This window comes from Pelodiscus sinensis, chromosome 12 (genome assembly GCF_049634645.1).
Source record: "Pelodiscus sinensis isolate JC-2024 chromosome 12, ASM4963464v1, whole genome shotgun sequence".
In the NCBI taxonomy this organism is placed as follows: Eukaryota; Metazoa; Chordata; order Testudines; family Trionychidae; genus Pelodiscus; species Pelodiscus sinensis.
Window position 1 is genome coordinate 18,221,802 of NC_134722.1, and position 20,946 is coordinate 18,242,747.

Genomic DNA, 20,946 nt, shown 5'->3' on the forward strand with positions numbered 1-20,946 from the left:
ACTAACAGAATGAATAGTCTTGTTAGGCTACATCTACACTGCACAGTTTTTGTGCAAAAACACCTGGTTTTGCACAAAACCCCGTGGCTTGTCAACACCTCAAATGTGCTTTTGCGCAAGGAAATCAAGAGTAAAACAGCAGAACAGAGGGGTTTTTCTGTCATAGGTAAACCTCCTTTTATGAGGCATAACTCTCTTTTGTGCAAGAGTTCTTGTGCAAAAAGGCAAGTGTGGACGCCCCAGAGGGGTTTCTTGTGTAAGAAACCCATATGGGAAAAAGCACAGGTGCTCTGATGGCCATTCTTTCTTGTGCAAGAGTGTCTATGCAGTGTGGACACTCTCTTGCACAAAAGCACATCGCTTTTGCGATGTGCTTTGAGGTATGGATGTGCTCTTGTACAATAAGTTTTTGTGCAAAAACTGTTGCGCAAAAGGCTTCTTACGCAAGAAGCATGTAGTGTAGACGTAAACTTAGGGTGTGTCTAGACTACAGGGTTTTGTCGACAAAAGTGGACTTTTGTCGACAAAACTAAACCTGCGTCTACACTACCGCTGAGTTCTGTCGACATAACGTCAACAGAACTCATCAGTTTTGTCGACGCTGGTAAACCTCATTTTACGAGGCATAACGCCTTCTGTCGACAGAGTTCTGTCGACAGAAGGTGTTATTGCATCTAGGGTTGTGTCTAGACTACAGGGTTTTGTCAACAAACCAGCTTGCTTTGTCGACAGAACTGAATGTAGTCTAGACGCTCTTTGTCGACAGAAGCTTTGTTGACAGTATCTGTCGACAAAACTTCTGTTGACAAAAGCCTGTAGTCTAGACGTACCATTAGAGATTAACAAAACATGTAGATGGAGTCATGACTAAATAAATGTATTTATTTAGAAACTGGACCTTTAATAACTCCATTCATCTGAAGAAGCGGATTGTGCATATGAAATCTCATAGCACCATCTACATGTTTTGTTAGTCTCTGAAGACTAACAAGACTATTCATTCTGTTGGTAAGGGTGAACACTTCACAAACTGATCGCTCTTGTGTCTGACATATTGGCCCTCATTTTCAAAGGAAACCTCCACAACACTTTCAAAAGATGAACCTGGGTGTTTAATTGCTAGACACTATAAATCATGGAGTAAGAGAGATAGTGGGTAACACACTGTTGTAATAAGCCAAAAATCCAGTAATACCCTCTTTTATCCTATGACTGCAATCATTAATAGGCGAATTTATCTTGAACGATCTCTTAAAATATGTACTTATACTAAACACTGGGTTCCACTTTGCATTTAGTTGTGATGCTAGGACTACCTTTCCCAGAATTTCTGCCTCAAAAGGTTGTCTCTCTCTCACAAACAGAAGTTGATCCAATACCTCACCCACCTCCTGCCTCAGCATTTTCCAGACATTTTCCTAGGAGAGGCATCAGCATGCATACAATCAAACACCTTTTCAAACAACACAACTACTTCATGGGATATGGTCATGAGAAAGATTTTTTTAAATGAGTAAACATATTAATAGATGTCAGTCTTTCACTCCAGCCTTTCTATAAATGCATGCACGTCCTAGCACTCAGAATGTATCACAATGGGCACAATATTTTATGGAAGGCTTTTGATTTGACCTTGTGAAAATTCTGCCACTGCGAATAAACATTGTGAGATGATCAGTCGTAGAAAGATTTCCTCCAGTTATGGCTCATATAACATGGACAGCAACTCAGAAGATTTTGGATGCTATGAACATAAACCCTAGCCCTGAATTGGCTTCCAAACTGAATCCAAATGAAAGAAATAGAGTCTCTAACCTTATCTCCTCAGTTTATTTGTAATGCTGAAATAGATGGATAAGGTTCACCCAGAGATAGGCAGTTGCATTTCTCCCCATGCACTCTATCTCTTCTGGAGGGTAGTGAAATTGCTAAAAAGGACTAACAGAAGGCATAAATACAGTATAGGGAGCTATTGCTTGCCACTCTTATTAGGATTGAGACAAACTAGAAATAACCTCATCATTATGCTGTTTTGATCCAAGGAAAGTAAGTTTCAAAGAGGACTTTTGTGGTGGTGGCAGAAAGCTGTCCTTCCTTCCAAGATCAGAGGTGAAAAAAAATTGTATCATTCATACTGGCATCTTAATTCATAAGCTAACAGATTTAAGAAATAAATAAGCATAATGAATATGCCTGGCTTACAAACGATAACAGGCATTTCATTTTGTGCATATGGATATAGGTAGAAATTGATGATATTGCATTTAAAAATACTTTTGATATGTTACTAATTTATTCGACAACAAATATTATGGCCTTTTGAGAAGTCCCAAAAGAAAACCGTGTGTGATTTTGGGGAAATGGTAAAGAAAACTACCATTTTATGGGAATGTTTATTTATTCCATTGTCACGTGTGCTGTATACATAAGCAAACAACAGGTGATATAGGAAATTGTCCAAAATAGTTATTCAGAGAATAAAAAGTTGTCAGGGGTATTTACAAGTACTCTGTGAAATATTAACTTTTAACATTAAATGTTTTATGTATTTCATATTGAGTTTGAAAATTGGACTAGTTTTCATGTGAAAATAAACAAATTTGGAAGAAAATGTCTATTTCTTAAAGCAAAAATGGCTGGTTTTCAAATCCTGAAAAATCATATTTTATGTGAAAATAGTGGGTTTGTTCACATTTTAAATTAAAAAAAGAAAATCAAACAACAATGCATTTATTAGACACATCTTCCTACATCTACCTCTCTCAACAAAAGAACATGCTGATTTGTTTTATTTTTAAAAAGGAAGTTCAAGTAGGTTGAATTGTAAGTTAATGTTGGTCATAAAAATAGCATTTAATGGCTGTGAGAATAAAATATAGATTGGTTCCCAGTTAGTCAGTAAGCTGATATATATAGACAATCTGGTTCTAGTCTGCTGAAAGTATGACCTATAAACCTTTATGAACGGAGTAATTACAGCTAGCACCCTTTTCAACCTCTAGCTAAACATTAAAAAACCCAAGGTCATGACAACAAGCAACTATCATGTCTTGGTTAAGTATCAGAGTTGGCATTTTCACTCTAGACTAGATTATTTCAGCCAAACTCATTTCTTGTTCAATTTGATTGGAAAATTAAAGTTATATTAGTGCTATTTCTCACAAATGATAGTGTGTGGATTGCATGCCTAATGCACCTACTTTCAAAAGTGTTTTAGTCATAAAAGTTATTTCTACACTTAGGTTTTTATTATTATAAACACTGAGGTAATGTAATAACAAACAATGGCTTAAAATATTATACCAAATTCCCTCTTCACTAACCATGGTGCAAATCAGAATAATTCCACTAATATCAAGAGAGTTATTCTGATTTACATCAGTATAACTGCAAGGAGAATTTAATCCATATGCTAATTATTTACATAAATAGATACTAATTGCATAACATACAGTACATGATATACTGATTCAGGTGTCTTTGTTGTTTACTGCATAATGCTGTTCAATAAATAAACTCCTTCTTAATACATTTTTGTCTGTATAATTGAGTTAGGCTGAAGCCTTCCCTAATCAAGTAAAACTAAACAATTTTAAATACAGAAATGGCAATATTATAAAAATAAGTGAATTTGAGAATTATTGAAAAACTAAATCCAGGACTAGTTCAATTCTAGAGTCTTATTTGTTCTATTGCCCCAGTTGGGAGTTCTATTGCTCACCCATTTCTCTAGGAATGGCTACATACTTTTATCTCTGTAGTTTGCTTCTCTATCATGATCTCTTTGAATAAAATTAGGCTCTGATTCAGAAGAGTACATGAGCATGTGCTTAACTTTAATCACATACTTAAATACTTTCCTGAAAAGATATTTTCCCCTGAATTAAGCACTGTATGATTACATTTATTTTCTTTTTAATCAATTTGACAAATTTTAATGGAAATGATAAAGATTCATTGTTCTAGAAGCTTTCTTCTGTACATATAACTAATTTTAAAAAATTGAAAAACCACTTGTCTAATAATTGGAAGTCTATCAATACTCTGACAGCTCCTTTGAAGAGGACTTCTGAATATGAAGTGCAACATTTTGTAATTTTACATATCTATGCTGAATATCTCCAGCTGTCAAACCAAAAGTGGTATTCAACATGTTAGCATTTAAAAATGTGTCTTCATTTTCATCTTTCAGGCACTTCCATATCTGATCATTTCCACCTATTGTCATAAGGTGTTTTTGCACAAGCCACAGAGTTACAAGCCCTACTGAGGTATGGAGACAGCCTATAGGTTTCATGCTTCAATAGGAGTTCATCATTGCTAATGGTATGAGAGCATGCTATATGTTCTAAAATCACTAAAAAGCAGCAGACAAACAAATAGGAAACTATGATGCAAGGGTGAAACTGTATCCATAATTTTCTGCCATTCTACTTGTAAGTGTTCCAGTTGAATCACATACTATACTTACAGGTCAATATAAGACTGGCAGGAGAGTGAGCTAAAGTAGAATACTATTTTTCCGTGATTACTTGATTCTTTAGCAGTTTGCATCAATATTGTATTACTTAAATGTGGGGGGTCATTGGCTATTAATTTACTAAAGTAGGAATTTATTAAAACACAATATAAAGTAATTTATTATTTCTATATGCACCCATTAGCTTGTCAAGCACCTAGCAAAACAGAAAGATAACAAGAATCTAATATTTGAGGCCTATGAGCTAGACAATGTGCATCCATGGGAAGGTAACAAGAGTCTTAAAAAAGGATAGCATTTAAGATTGCCCCAAGTATATAGTGAAAACCATCACACAACAAGGTGTACTAAAGAAGTGAGCTTGCATGGTTTCATACATCAAGTAGAACATAAAGGGATGTGCTACTTAATTTATTCTAGGTTTGATATCAGAAGCAATTCCTAAGGATGGACTTGAAAGAGGAGAAGGTGGGAACAGTCAGATCATCTTAGCCAGGTCAGTAGGTCAGTAGGGAACAGGATAATGTGGGAAAGACACAAAAACTGTTTGCCATTGAAATGGATGAATGGGGTACTGAGGCTGGGATCTGTGATGGAGGAGAGGGGAAGGCGGGAAATGCAGTCTTCTTGCGCAAGAACTGTTTAATGAAAGAGTTCTTGTGAAAAAGGTCTTGTACAAGAGCATGTCCACACTGCCATGTACTTTTGCGCAAGAGCATCCATGGCAGTGTGGACGGTCTCTTATGCAAGAAAGCTCTGATGGCCATTTTAGCCATAGGGGTTTCTTGTGCAAGAAACCCCTGTTGCCTGTCCAGACTGCCTTCTTGCACAAGAACTCTTGCGAAATTCCATCGACTACTCAACTAGTCAATTAACTGATATTTAACATCCTTAGTCTTAGTCTTCACAACATCGTCTGAAAGGGAGTTCCACAGGTTGTGTGCTGAGTGAAGAAAAAACTTCCTTTTGTTTGTTTTGAACCGGCTGCCTATTAATTTTATATTGTAGGAATAAGTACATAACTTTTCCTTATTCACTTTTTCCACACCACTCATGATTTTATAGACCTTTAACATATCCCCCCTTAGTCTCCTCTTTTCTAAGCTGTAAAGTCCAATTCTTTTTAATTGCTCTTCATATAGCACCCATTCCAAACCCCTAATCATTTTGTTGCCCTTTTCTGAAGAAGATGATGAAATACTTACTTTTTCACAAATTAAAGCATGGTTTATACTTACATCACCATTCTTTCCAAATTTCCTACCACTCCTCATGCTGTTTCCTACTAACCCTAACTAGTCAAGAAGAAAAAAAATAAAGTACACCAATTAGAACCATTTTAATCTTAATGCTATAATTAAAGGTTCATGTATCAAAAAGTGATATGTATACTTAAAATCCTTCTATCACAAAATTTAATAAAACATTAATTAGTTAATTAGGTAAAACCAAGATATAACTTTGAATTTCACTTTTATAGAACACATCAAAATTTGTATCCTTTTTATCTTGTCTGAATTAAGAAAACATTGCTTTTGAAATATTATATATCACCTTTAAAAAAAGATTTCAATCTCAGACTAATTATCCTGGAACTAATAATAGTTTAAACCACTTTTGCACCATAATGATTTTTTTAAATTGATACTACCGTTTTAACATGTAATTCTAGACTAATTTCACAAAAATCCAATTATTTTGTTTTTCTTTCAAGTCCACATATAAAATTAAATTAGTGAATGAAAAAAGGGGAAGGGGCTAAAATATTATTTATTCATTAGGGTCAACCACAAACTTTTAAATAATTACTTTAAATCAAGTCAGGATGATCATTTAAACATTTATGACAACACATGCCTATATTAACAAAACAGTTTTGCATTCATGGAGATTGGGTTTAGTTTCCTGATTCAAATAGAGCTATCATTTCTGGTTTACTCTCAACTATGACTCATTCTTGGCAGAATGTTATACATTCATGCAATTAACTATTTAAGTTAACCACTGAGACACAATAAGTTTCTGGATTTTTATCTTATTTGAAAGTTGACACTAGTAGCTTCACTGGGGAAAAATTACATTTGAACAAGTGTTCTGGAGCATGAATGTATGCAGAAATTCAAAAGCAAACAAATCATACTTGCAAGTAGGTACTGCGCAAAATGTATGACCATTGAAGTGCAATACATTTGAAGCATCTCTTCAACAGACCAGAAGGCTCAGGAGGAAGGTAATAGAATAAGGCACCTTTTTTTAATCTGGTCCAATTTGGCAATGACTGGAGATGCTTGACACTGCATCTGAAATGCTTTCCGTCTAGTTCCAGGCAAATATAATATCTGTATGATAAAATCCCAATTGGTATCCCATAGTTGACAGTTTTATTGGGAAGACCCACAGTTCTCTGTGTACAGAGGATGATGTAATCTCTTGGGCCGTGTCCAGACTCAGGGTTTTTTTCGGGAAAAGTAGTCTTTTCCCGAAAAAACTTCCCCTGCGTCCAGACTCAAGCCGCGTTCTTTCGAAATTATTTCGAAAGAACGCGGCTTTTCTTTCGATGGCGGTAAACCTCATTTCACGAGGAAGAACGCCTTCTTTCGAAAGTTCCTCTTTTGAAAGAAGGCGTTCTTCAATGTAAAGAGGCTGTCTTCGAAAGAGAGCATCCAGACTCGCTGGGTGCTCTCTTTTTCGAAAAAGCGGATTTTTCTTTCGAAAGATCCACCTGCAGTCTAGATGCGATCTTTCGAAAGAGGCTCTTTCGAAAGATGCTTTCGAAAGAGCCTCTTTCGAAAGAAGCCTGCAGTCTAGACATAGCCTTGGGGTATGTCCACAGGACAGCGGAAGACTGAAGCTGCCACTGGAGATCTTCCAGGGTTCAACTTAGCAGTCTAGTTAAGGCAGCTCATTCGAACTGAGAGGGGCACTCCAGTTGATGCTGGTAACCCTGTTTTCACGAGGAGTAAGGGAAGTCGAAGGAAGAGTGTTTTTCCTTCAACTTCCTGCAATATAGACAGCATCAAAAGCCAAGTTAAGGTACTTCAACTTCAGATATGCAATTAACATAGCTAAAGCTGTATATCTTAATTCAACTGTATCCTGAAGTGATAGTCTTGGAGGTAGTCAGTGCTATTCTAGGGACAAGCTGAGGCATGCTTGTGTAGGAGCCTGAGGAAACATGCATTGTCTTTGCTGTACATGTATGGTGGATAAATGGAACTGAGTTCTTAGTGCTGTCAAACTGTCACCTTGCACAAAAGTTAAAATTCTGCAAATTGTATGTTGTTAACTTTCATTCTTTCTGTATGTTTTCCTAGCTTTGGAGCCATGTGGCCCCTGCATCCCATTGGCATCAATGGCTTTGAGCTCTGCCACTGATTTCACTGAGAGCCAATATGGTCTCTTATTTGTCCACCACCATGAAATCTCAAATGCATTTACATCTTAGATATATTGATGTTTTCTACACTTGAGTTCATTCTATTTTAAATACATCAGCAGGAGAGCTGTTCAATGTTGTTTGCTTTACAAGAAATATTAATTAATCTCTAATGAGTTGCATAGATAATTCATAATGTTGCTACTATATATCTGTCAATTGTGATGTGTTTTATTTTTGGTGATGAGCTACTAAGTCATCATTATAACAATAATTTATTCTTGAAAATGTACCATAGTGTATGACTAGAAGTATTTTGAAAAACCCTGCATCCTCTTTTTTTTACCCTTCATTTAATTCTTGCTCCTATAATCCATTTTCATTGATTTCTACTACTTCAACTCAGTATCCATTCCAATACAATTAAGAACTTTGATGAATTCTTCTGCTGATTCAGAAGGGAGAGGATTCTTGTTCATTGCAAAAGTTTGAAACAACAAAGTAGCATTTGCTTAAGACAGCATTTTACAACTGAAGAGCGAAATTATGGCTCCTAGAGGCAGCTGAGCACTGTGGGGCCTGGAGGTTCAGAAACCACTGCGCTGCGCTGCGCTGCCAGTTACAGCAGAAAGCATTATGTCTTTGTCACACAGAGGAAGGGTTAGAGCCTACTTCCACAAAGGTGCCAGAAGCAGTCCTGGCTGTTCCCACATGATATCAGCCTCTGTATGTTAGCTGGCTTGCAAACTGAGACTGCAGATGAAACAACCACACCTAGACATTCCCTTGTGGGCTTTTGAGCTCCACTGGCAGCATTAACCATCCATCCACTTTGACCTCAGCTAAGAGCATTATGGATGCTTTCTGCATTGGTACACCGCGGATGGGGAAGGAAAGGGACTTCTGATCCCCAGTATGTCTGTGCAGGGGCAATCATTTTTTTCTCTTAAAATATATAGCAGCTCTCCCTGATCATTATGTGCTACTATGCAATAACATATATGATTTATATTTGGAATTAACTTATTAATATGATATAATGAGACCTTGTAACTATCACTAAGCTATATCCATGACAATTTCTGGTGTTATAATCACATGATGAAATGTCTTTGTCATCTAAACTTCAGATCATAGATCTGAATTTCAGCACAAATAGAGACAAACACTGAAATCAGAAATGTTATGCACTGTACTTAGTACAAATTGATTTTCAATTTCATGCACCAATAATTAACAATTTAAAATCAATACTTTGTTATATGCCATTTCTGTATCTATTAGTAATGGCTTATTTTCAAGTATCAGTTATATATGCTTTTGAATTCTGTAAGCCAAAGTGTTAGCATAATGATAACTACAATACTTTGGACCAAATACTGTTCTCAGTTACCCAAATGTAAACTCAGAAGAACTCAATATAAGAGTCTTATTTGGCCCTCTGAATATTAAATGAATGCCTGTTTCTTACCTAAATTGTCTTTCAATCTTATGTGATTATTCAAATATTATCAGTAATTTTTATCATATTACTTTTTTCCTCTCTCTGTCTCCCTATATTTGCGTCCTTTCTTGTAGCATGAATTGATGCTCTTTTTGAAAGATGGAGAAAGATAGCAAATCCCTTAAAAATCATTGCTGCTGGCAGAACTGATACTGTTTATTTTACACCTAGACTCCAGCTGTGTCACTCCTCAGACAATCTAAAGTTACATGATTTCCAAACTTTGTAGTGAACTCTAAGGTGGTAATATGATGCTGAAGGTAACATGATCCACTGACTAGAAAGATGTTAATCCTGACAAACTGCCTGAGCATTAGCCTGAACCACAGCTAGATTGAATTCTGTCTCCCCTGAGAGGGCCTGCAACGCTGGTAGTAACAAAACGTCTTTTCATGGTGCCCGGAGAAGCAGATGGGCCACGAGAAGTGATTTACAGAAGTGCATCAGTGCCCTCTAGTGCTCACAAGGATAATGCCTTTGAAAGAATAATTACCAAATTTAGAGTGTCCCAAATTTTCAGCTACCGTTACTCATGAAAGAAACAGATTTACAGCTATTGTTTCTGTACTATCACAGTGATTCCAGAGGCATTAAACTATATAAGGTTCAGTTTAGTAAATCTGGAGAAATTTGCAGAGAATGCCTTCTTGATTCATACTTCTTTAACTTAACCCTCCCACACAATTACTAAGTAGCTCCAGAGACCTGTTGATCAGTTTGTTAAGCAATAACAAATATTAGTACTGTAAAAATGATTTCCAAAATTTGAGATCTTTCATTTGAATCAATTGCCTGAATTATAAATATATCAAATAGAGTCTTATAACCATACAGTAATCTTTCAATGGCTTCAAACTATTTACACCCAACACAAAAACAGCGTTGCGAGATAGTAATCTTGTGTATGCAGGATTTTGAAATTAAATATTTTGGAACTCCCTGATCTTAAACAATATAATTAAAATGCACAATTAAAGTCCTCCTGTATCTCTCCACCCCATGTCACTGGGATAATTTTAACAATAGACCCTTGATACATTCAATATTGTTCACCTTATTAGTAGTACCACTGACAAAATATGAAAGCAGAGAATAAGTCAGACAATGAAATAAGATGACAATTCTTAACTATAAAATGAACACCACTTAAACCACATGCATCAAGGCCAGATCCAAATCCCATTTGAAGTCAGTTGAAATCCTTCCATTTACTTCAGTGGGCTTTGAACTGGGCCTAAGAAAAGGACCATGAAAACCAGTATCTTTAAAAAAAAAAAGGTCATGTTATTAGAAATCACCTATGGAGTCTGAGCTCTACAAATGAATACCAAGACTTTGCCAGCAACAAATATATTTTTATAGGTATGCTGCTTAATGGTTTCAGGTAAAACAAATCTAGATGAAAATATTATTTCTTGCGAACTAACATCTGATGGTAAAACATCTGATTCACAAAATGGATTCAAATAATTTTAATAGAGACACACTAAGCAAAAAAGAAAAATAATTTCTAAAGCAGTTTGGAATGGCATTATATTTCTATCAAACATTGCTCAATATCTGAATTACAAAGAACACGTTTTTAAGAATACTGTAATAAAAAAATATATCCTGCTGAGTCTCATTATTTGTTTAAATTGTCTGTATAAAATGTAGCTCCAAAGCTAATCCAATTCAAAAGTTCATAAATATATTCTGAACTGAATGAAAGGCAATGCTTCCAACTTTATTAAAATGCTATGATAATTGCACTTGAACTCACATAACACATAAAAATTGTGTGTTTTATCAGAAATATCATGAAATTCTTTCTTACTCTTATAATTGCTCCAAATGTGCTGTGCAGCAGAAATGATTTCATTTTATCATCTACTCCCTGAATTGACCTTTTTCTAAAAGGTGTTTATTTAGAAATTGCCCATCCTAAATTATAATTACTTACATCTATTAACACAGTTTATAGTAATTGTTTTTGTATTAATGATCTAGCCCAGATAGTCATGATTTTTACAGACAATACTTCTATAAGCAGATTTTGTGTATATCAGTAAAGTTTAAGCTGTCACAAGAGGTCTACAAATAGCATATTCCAATCACAAGTATGTCTTCATTCAGCCTTCAATATTTCAATCAGAAACTCCTAATGATAAGGTGATATGTAACTTATTTTCCTATAGATGTCTATGTTCCTTTGTCAGATCTGTAATCCTTTGTTTTGTAACTTTATTTTTGTTGTTGTTCTCCTGCAACAGCAAGGGAAACTGCTTTGAAAGTCCAATCAGAAAGTTCTCTGTTTTCTGGGGTTTAACGTGTAGAGAAATGTGGTAGAGGAAAAAAGAGAACGTGAAATAAAGGTATGAAGCTTTGTTATTTTGCTCTAGGTTGTATTATTCTCTCTCTTTACTGTTCTTTACTGCTTATCTCTCAACATCACCAATTGTACTGATGTTGTGCTATACAATTTTTGCTCATAAGAAAATATCTACATTTCCATATAAAAAAATGCAAAGATCTCCCATGTCATCAACTTATGTTTCAAATCCCAGTAGAAAAGAACTTGATCTATTCCCATATAAAATTAACTATTGCAGAAATCCCTAATAAAATACAAAATATATTTACTGACATTTCATCTGAAGTAGACAAAACATGATATTTACCTGGGAAAACACATTTGGAAATACAGCAAGCATTCAAACATTGCCTACTTTCTCAAACATGTCTGAGGATCTTTTCTTTGAAATTATTTAATTCTTTTTGCATCCAATACTATTATTAAATAATTATAAACATTTGATTTCTTAATAGAGATGTGATGGACTGTGAACTTATATCATCCACACAAATCAACAGGAAGAAAGTCCTTACCAATGAGTTACAAGCCATTGGAATGTGAAAAACGAATGGACCTTCCCCAAATTAAAGGCCATTTTCTGAATTAGTGACTCCTGTTGCTAAAGAGAATCCTTTGTCGTAGATACTTCGGTAGGTAAATACTGTATTACATAGATACACAGTGCCCTTTTTAGCAGCGGTACAAAGAGGATTCCCCGGTATATGCCAACTGGCTTATTTCAGTCCTACCCTGGCCAAATTACTATTTTTAGGAGTGTCGATAATACATGAGCGTATCTATGAAAGGTAAAGTCATTTGTGTAACTATGATGTCAGACTGCAATATGTGCTCTTGCCAGGATTCCACAGGAAGCGATTTTATTCTAAAAGTTAATGGTTTTTATGTGGACGTGCAGCCTTAAAGCTTCGCCTAGTTTACCTTCATTGAGACTGTGATCACCCAGACCTCCCAAAACAGAATGTTTTTTTTAACTAACCCAGTCTAGGGATAGAGACCATCTTAGTAGCCTGTGAATACTGCTGCATGAATTTTAAAGCAAGCAAAAAATCAAAGTCTTGCTCGCCCCCCACCCTCCCGCTTCCCAGTCTGCAGAAGGCATCTTTCATTTCATGCCCTCCTATTTTCCCTTTTCTGCATATTCCTTTCAGGACTGGGAGCTACAATGGCAAGGGGAAGCTTTCCACTTAATAGCTGCTGACCGTTTTTTGAGCACGTACACACACACACACACACACACACACAAAGAACGACTAAATAAAATACTGAACCGCGCAGAGCTTGCTTTCCCCTGCTCACTTCGTCCCCTGTTGGAACCCCAAACCGCTCCAGTCGCGCTCCGCAGAGAACCCCGCCAGACCCGCTCCGAAGCTGGGCATCAGAGTTGCCAGAGGTGTCTGGCGCTTGTCCTCTTTGCACGGCGTCCCCGAGCCCCCAAACCAAAAGGGGCTGCGCGCCTCTGGGGGCTCGGCAGGACTCCCCGCGGCGCAGATCCCCGGCAGCCCCCGCCACCCTTAGCCTGCGGCGGCTGTCAAGTTTCGAGCGCGCACCGAGGCATCCTCCCGGCACGGCTCCCTCGGCCGGCGGGCAGGGGAGCTGGAGGCAACGTCAATCTCCCATCACCTCGCAGCGCCTTCCCCGGCTGCAGCCCTCGCCGCGCCCCGCGCCCCCTCCCCGGACACCAGCAAGTCGCGTCTCAGCCGGCCCCGCGCCTTACCTGGGAGTCCGGCAGGGCGGGCGGCTCCCCTTGGCCACCTCCGCAGGAGGCAAGTCCCATTCACAACTAGCCACTGAGCGGACCCAGCGGCATCCTCCGCCTATTACACTCCACTGGCGGCGGCGGCGGAATGAGGCTCGGAGCTAGCGGCAGGAATGAGGCGCGGGAGGAAGGAGGGGAAGGGCGGAGGGAGGGAGGAAGAGCAAGGGGGAGCCGAGCGGGGTGAGAGGAAGGACTAGGCGAGAGGCTCCTGCTGCTGCCCTGGCTCTTCGCTTCCCCCCCCCCTCCCCTTCCCCAGGGCGATGCCTCCCCCTGCCTGGGCGCCCTCCGAGACCCTCGCGGGGCTGGAGTCCAAGCCAAGCGGGGGCTGAGCAGGATCCGGGCTGCCCGGGAGCGCACAGAGCTGCCGGCACCCAGGGCTGCGGCTCGGCCCTCTGGGGCGCCCCCGCACCCCGCATGGGGGCGCTGGGACCTTGCTCCACCCCCACCACGGGCCACCCACGCGGCTGGGTGCGCGGCGGGGGCCAGCTAGCCCGCGGCTCCGTCTGCTGGGGTGGGAGCCCGGCCAGGAGAAGGGAGGACTCGTGGCTGCCGAAGCAGGGGACCTCGGGCTATGAGGGTGCCCGTTAGTGGGGGCAGTCCCGACTCAGCAGGGACACTCCCGCTGGTGGAGGGAACCCCAGACCAGCAGGAGGCTCCCATTAGTGGGAGAGCGTCGTCCAAGCAGGGAGCCCCTCTGTGGGGGCAGCTGCAGTCCAGCCAGGGGCTTCCCGTCAATGGGGGGGGGGGGCTCTCCTGCCGCCCCCTCCCCAGCTAGGGCTAGTAGGAGAGTTTAGCGAAGCCAGGTGCCTGTGGTGCGGAACCGCCCCTGCAATTTGTCAAAGTTACACGTTTCCATAGAACGCTTCTCTAGCATTGGGCCATCTCAGGCCAGTCCCAGGTTGCTGAGGTGAGTGGCCGCCCCCCAGGCCCTCTGCTGAGGACGTTGCACAACCCCTACTCCAGTAGGTAAGGTGTATCTACAGACCAACTCCTCTGTCCCCTCCCCCGCCTTTGGTTGCCTGAGGACCAGAGTCAACACTTGCCCCGTAACCAGAGGCAGGGGCCATAGTTTCCATATCAGGCTCCAGACTCTTCTCACATCATAGACTCCCGGAAAAAAAGAGTGGCTCAGGATTACCCTTCCAAATGAAAGGCAGTGGGAGATGCCTTTCTACTCACAACCCCTTCATCCCCATCCACACTCAAGAACCTGTCCATGGCCCAAATCCTTCTTCTCCATCAACTTTAGAACCAGTGGTGACAGTCAAGAGCTGTCTGCTTCCTGGATTCCCAGACAATGCAGGGGGTAAAGCATCCCTGTTCCCTGTCACCTGTGATCCAGCAGCAGCAGATTATTTTGGAGTGGCTGCAGATTAGGTGCCCAGATATAAACACAGCCCAGACCTTTGGGTGGTCTATAAATTCCAAGAGTTTACTTTAGAATCTGGGTCGGAGCCATAAAGTTGAGATAACATGCCCATGCCTCAGTCAGTTCTTCCCAGCTACATTCATATTATTCCATGACCCTACCACCAAACCGTTAAGAACGTGACTCTTGTACTTTGTAGTTGCCAATAACTATACAGAATTTTTAAAACATGGCATAGGCCATTTCACACAGAACAAAACCTGGAAGAGGGAAGCCTGGTAAGCAGATGGACTAAAGCTCTGCAGGCAGGGAGGGACACAATGTTCATGAGCACAGCAGATTAAAGTTACAGGGAACTAATTTTACCACACAAGAGTGCCTGGGGCTCCCTGCTTTTTCCTTAAGATGTATAGAATTAGGTCCCTGGAGAATTAAAGGAAAAATCAGAAGCCCATTGTGAGTTAAAGATGCAATTCACAGTGCTATAAGGCCAGGGTTACCTTTGTGAATTGGGAACACAGTTTTTTTGGGGGGGATGAATATTTTGGGATATATATGGAATAAGATCATCTGGTATTGTGATAGTGCCTGAGAAACCCAATCCAGAATCAGAACAACATTGTTTAGACATTGTACAGCTAAATAACAAGGAAAATAATTTCTGCCATAAGATGTTTACAACCTAGGAGAGACAGGATACAACAAGTAAAAGAAAAAAAAAGGATAAACATGATGAGGTGAGGTGTGAGGAATAAAACAAGCTAATAAAATATTACTTATTTCCTTTTTTGTTTTGATGGGAATGGTGTTTTCAGATAGCAGCTATTTGGTGAGGCAGAAATTTGTTCCATGAAAAAAGTGCTTTAGGGGAAAGTTTTAAAAGAATAAACTTGATGTCGGGAACTAAGTGAGACGGTGTTCTGAGGAGTGTGGGTGGGGGGAAAGTACTTCAAAGAACTTTGATGGGAATGTGCTTTTTGAGAGGAATTTGTCTTGGGAGTGGGAAAATGTGAAAAAATAGGATTTTTGTGAACATGGTTTTGAGGGAGGGAAGCAAGTTGCTTCTTGTGAGATTTTTCCCTATACAAGTAAAAGCTAAGTTATATGAAGTGTAGTCTACATACAGAGTAGTACACAACTTACTTTTTCTCATGAGTCTCATCCAACTCCTATTTAAATTAATGCGAGTCTACTAATGATTCATGCAAATCATTAGTAGAGGCCTGTAAATCCACAGATATCTACTCTATAGCCACAGGTATCCACATCTGTAGATGCAGAGACTTTTAGCTCATTTTTACAGATACAGATGTGGATACTTTAAATTCTCTGCAATTATGATATGGGAATAAGCAATTGTTTCCCTCTGAGTACAAACTTAGTGCCTAATAATAAATATCATTCTTGAATTGTCTCTAGTGGCAAATGAATTTCCTGATTGGCAAAAAAATGTTGTTCTGGTGTTGTCTCTTGTGGCAAATGAATTTCTGGATTGGCAAACAGAGAGTTGGCGAGTTTTCTCATGTTTTCTTCTCTTTTCCATTGCTGGTTTTGGGAGCTTAGGGAGAGAGATTATTGTTGTGATTCTACTTTTAACTGGTGGGATCAAATTTTTTCTGAATATAAAGCAAATGTGAAAGCAATTTCAAACTAATTAAGCATACACAGAAGACATATACAGACATCTACAGACACTCTGTAGTCTAAGAGCAGAGTGATTTATAATGTAAGGTTGCATTAATTCCCTTCAAGAGGCATGTTAACAAGTATGGCAACATTATATCTGATGTTTGGATTGAGTTTAGCCCATGGTTTCTGAGCTGAAATCTCCAAGATTGAAATTAATCCAACGCTTCTATTACATTTAGCTTTTGCAATCCTGTGGCTATTGCAGTTGTAGTTGGAGGGGTTCCATCCTGCAGGAAAAGTTAAGTTGAAATTCCCATCCACATCAATAGAGTGCCAAGCTTAGAGCTGTCCCTTGGGTATTCAATTGCATCAACAGTCAGCACCCAAACCACAAAACAAAATATGTTAGGTCAAATTCTGTTCTTGATGAGAAACTGAAGTTAGTGGGTTGCATGGGTATAGCTGATGGCAGAATAGAGCACTTTAGTATGAGTTACTATGTGGTGTATACTTCAGGAACAGCTCCTAATTACAGCTCCTAATCCCTTCTCTAGTCCAGCATTTTGTGGACCTGACCACTGGCAAAACAGAATTTGCCAGATCATGAGAAGTCATTATTATCTAGCAGCATTACCAACATTAGCAGTGGTTATTGGGCTCTTAGGAGATATTTAGGAGTAAATTAGAGCTAAATAACAGCACAGTACACCGAGAGCCGGGCTTGTTGGCTGTAAACAAACTTTTATGAGTCCATGGGAAAGTTGGCCACACCCATGATATGTAGACATCCAGCTAACTGAAATCATGCCGGATCACAGGATGTTGCCAGCCCAGAGAATGCTAAACTAAAGAGGTTCAACCTGTACTATGTCATCATTTCAGGAGATTTACTTTAGAAGTACCACATCTTGACATCTTTACTCAGGCAAACCTCTCACACAGGTTAATGGGATTTTTCCTATTTACGGATCTCAAGATTTGGCACAGAGCTACAGAACTCCTGTCCAGCCTAGACCAAGTACTAGAGGGAGCTGTGCAGGAAGCAAGGGAAGACGAATCCTACAGGCCACAGAACTGTACCTACTGCACCAGCTTTATGTTTATAGTAGGTTCTTTTATATATCCCTGCAATTGGATAAGAGGATTCCTCAAATCATTTCCTCCCAACCCTATGACATACAGGGTTCTCTGTCATGCAATGATGCTCCATACACCAGTTCTGCTGTTTAAGGAATTTGCCTCCTCACCTATGGAAGCAGGGGAACGGATGGTAGGAATTGTGCATTGGAGCCTGTGCTGATTATATATACCACATTTAAGTAAAAGAAAAATGTGTCTAAAGATGACTTCATCATGAAAAAGTTAGGAGTGAAGAAGGAGCAATGTGTCTGTCATGAACATTGGACTTGATTCTGTTCCAATGATGTCAAAGACAAAGTGGCAATTGGAGATGAATAAAGCCATCTTGCATCTGTTAGAAACCTATTATCAAAATGTAATTAGTGTCAAATTTAAATAAAGGAAGTTTATGCATATTTTAAACACTAGTAAGTGTTATTTATTTGTGCATATGTTAGGAACACCTGTGATAACAGAGCTGCAAAATTTAAGATAAGGTGACTTTTTACATTGAGGGTTTAAATGTACAAAATCTGGAGTTGGTTAAAACTCTGAGGGTTGCATAGTAAGTTAACATAATTTATCATTTGCAAATAAATTAGCTGATTTGTTTTCCAAGCTTCTGAAAAGTTACATGCAGCTCTGCTAATTTAATAGTTGTTCCAGGAAAGTGAGTATTGCACTTCAGTTCATGAAACTTCCCCCACACATTAATGAAAACACATTTCAGAAGGATCTTTCTGATGGAGCTAAAACTTAAGGTGTGCTTCTAAGTTTAAAAAAAAAAAAAAGCTAAAACTGGACACTTGTTTTAGTCTGCTTGAAATGGTTTGATAGGAATTACTGACTGGTGAATTTCAAAAGATTTAGTTCAGATAAGCATTCCAAAATTCAAGAAGTTTATAATTATTCCTTATCCATTAGGAATCTTTGTGATTATTGCTTCATTAATAGGAAAGATTTGACTTCATTCCTCTTTTCCCCACCCTTCTTCTTTAGTTCGCAAGAGGTCACTTCTTCTCTATGACTTCCAGAAACCCTCTCTGTCCTTCTCAATTACTTATAACACTCTTGCATTTCCCTTTACACTTTCTGCTACAAAGTAGTAGTGGCATAAAAGCAACATAAACAGGGTTCCCCGATTGCTAGCAGAAGGAGTTGGGAAGAGCTTAAAATGGAAGAAGACAAGGAAGGGCCAAGAGAGAAGGCATTAAGAAGATGCATGAGACATTAGGACAGCAAAGCCAAGGATACCATTGACCAAAATTACATCTACAACTTCAGTCCAATATGGCTTCTGCTATAACAAAGCAGAATTTGGTCCAGTGAGAGAAACCAAAGAGCAGTTGGGATTGGAGAGGAGAGAAAAGTATTTCCATGAGCCAAGAGGAAGGAAATGGAAATAGCAACAGCTTCAGCAACACAATGATTCAGCAACACAATGAGGAGAAGAGAGGAGAGGAGAGCTTAGCGGGATACTCTATCTCAGAAGAAGTGTGCATCATGGTGGGAGGGACAAGATGAGGACCTAATTCATTTACTACACAACTAAAGGTTGGCAGCCCTCAGCAAATATCCAGTAGTGCCCCCTCTACAGCCATCCTACAGTAGCAAGTACAGCTACAGTGCCTTATTTCAGGAAATGTAAACTTTAACTATGTGTTTTTGAGTGGGCGGGGGAAAGGGTCGAGCAAGGTAAAATAAATATAGGAAAGATTTCATCAGGGTGAAAAATCATTTCACTATACACAACTGGTATATATGCTATCACCATAACACAACTTGCAAATCTTGGGATTTCTCCATGGCCATAAGGGTGAAATGAGGGACCTTGAACACGAGGGTATTAAAACAGAAAAGAAAAGGCAAGACTTTATTTGTAAAAGGTGTGTAGGGGAGGATTAGGAAAAGGAGAAGAAAACAAACTTCTGATACCTTACTAGATATTTTAGAAATATCTAGTAAGATATCAGAAGGGGTCTGGCAGAGGGGACAGTTATTTTGCAGAATGACCACAAGGGGACAGCAAGGGGCCAGAGTTGGGGACTGCAACAGCTATAACCCCAATTGGGCAGCAAGGGGCAAGGATGGAGTAAGAGACAACTATCTACGATATATTTCAAAGAGTTTATGTGTCTGTTTGTCTGTGTGTCCAGCAAGGAGACATGCAACCCTCCTCCAATGGTGCCCACTGCAGCTTCAGTGCCCATGAACAGGTGCTTCTCACCTGGCTCCAAGCTGCTGCAGCCAAAGAAGGCTGGGGTTGTCCTCTCTCTCCTGCATCATGAACACCTTCATCCCCACCTTGATTCCAGAACAATAATTTAAATGAAGAAAGAGAAATCTTATTTGACTTAAGGACCCAAGCAACACTAAATAAACCTTCTAGTTTTCTTTATCAGATTTCCAGTCTGTATATTGTAATAGTTTACTTTGTGATATACCTATTGGATTCTGCACAAGTGTCTTTTTGTAAATATGAAAATTGTAATGATGAATACGGACATGCAACAGGTACTCCAAAAAGTGAATTGCAGCTCTACCCCAAATGGCACCCTACAATAAACAGCTTGCATATGTTTTCATTCTGGCACATCAGTGACTAGCAAAATGTGTTTTCATTCCCTCCAGTGCATCACATTAGTGAAAAATTCTCCAAATCTTCAAGGAAGAAAGGGAAAAGGGAGATGGAATAGGCATCTACTGTTGAGCACAAGTGTTTCTAAGTATTGAGAGTGAGTTCACAGTAGACAGTGACTCTTCATCTAGAACACCACAAGAGGAAGAGACTTGGGAATTGCCTGCATCTCAACGTAAAAGTCACTGTATAGATCATTGTTTAAATATGGACATCTGGAATGAGTTACCCCTCCTCTCTTGTCCGCTTCCCAGCCAGGTTTGTGTCTGTGTTCTGCCACAATCCCAATCACTCTCTGCTGGTTCTAGGGCACTGTAATGGGATCGGGGTGGACACTGCTATCTCCACACTGCCCCATCCCCCAGTCTAGACTGAGGACAATGGTGGTAGCAGTAGCCAGCTCCCTTTCTTCTCTCCCATTTTCCATATCAGGGAAGCCAAAAGCCCTGAAATCCAATCTGCATGGTCAGATCACCAGGATGAATTTAGTGGGACTCCATGCAGATATTAACACTATCAAAAGAGATCAAATTACAGGTCTGGGACTTGTTTTTGTTATAATGGAAGAAAAAAATCTTTCTGTGCAAAGATTCTTTTCCATTTTTACCAAATGCCTCTTTAATTAGAAGTCTGGATTGGGCTAAGACTTTGAGAACAGAAGCTGAAACAGTGTACACCCTTGGAAGATTTGGTTCAATATGTGCTAAGCACATCTGACT

General features: G+C 39.4%; 1 protein-coding gene across 3 annotated transcripts in view; it reads right to left on the reverse strand.

The window, feature by feature from the left end:
• Positions 1–13,859, reverse strand: part of CDH11 (cadherin 11) — a 117,768-nt gene extending 103,909 nt beyond the window's left edge. For 2 of the 3 annotated variants that reach the window (XM_075940037.1, XM_075940035.1), the window contains exon 1: positions 13,431–13,859. The gene's annotated coding sequence lies outside the window, so the exon portion shown is untranslated. Of the gene's footprint in view, positions 1–12,228; positions 12,385–13,430 lie in introns of those variants that run through there. The other variant, XM_075940036.1, reaches the window with a different exon arrangement.
• Positions 13,860–20,946: the final 7,087 nt, after the last annotated feature.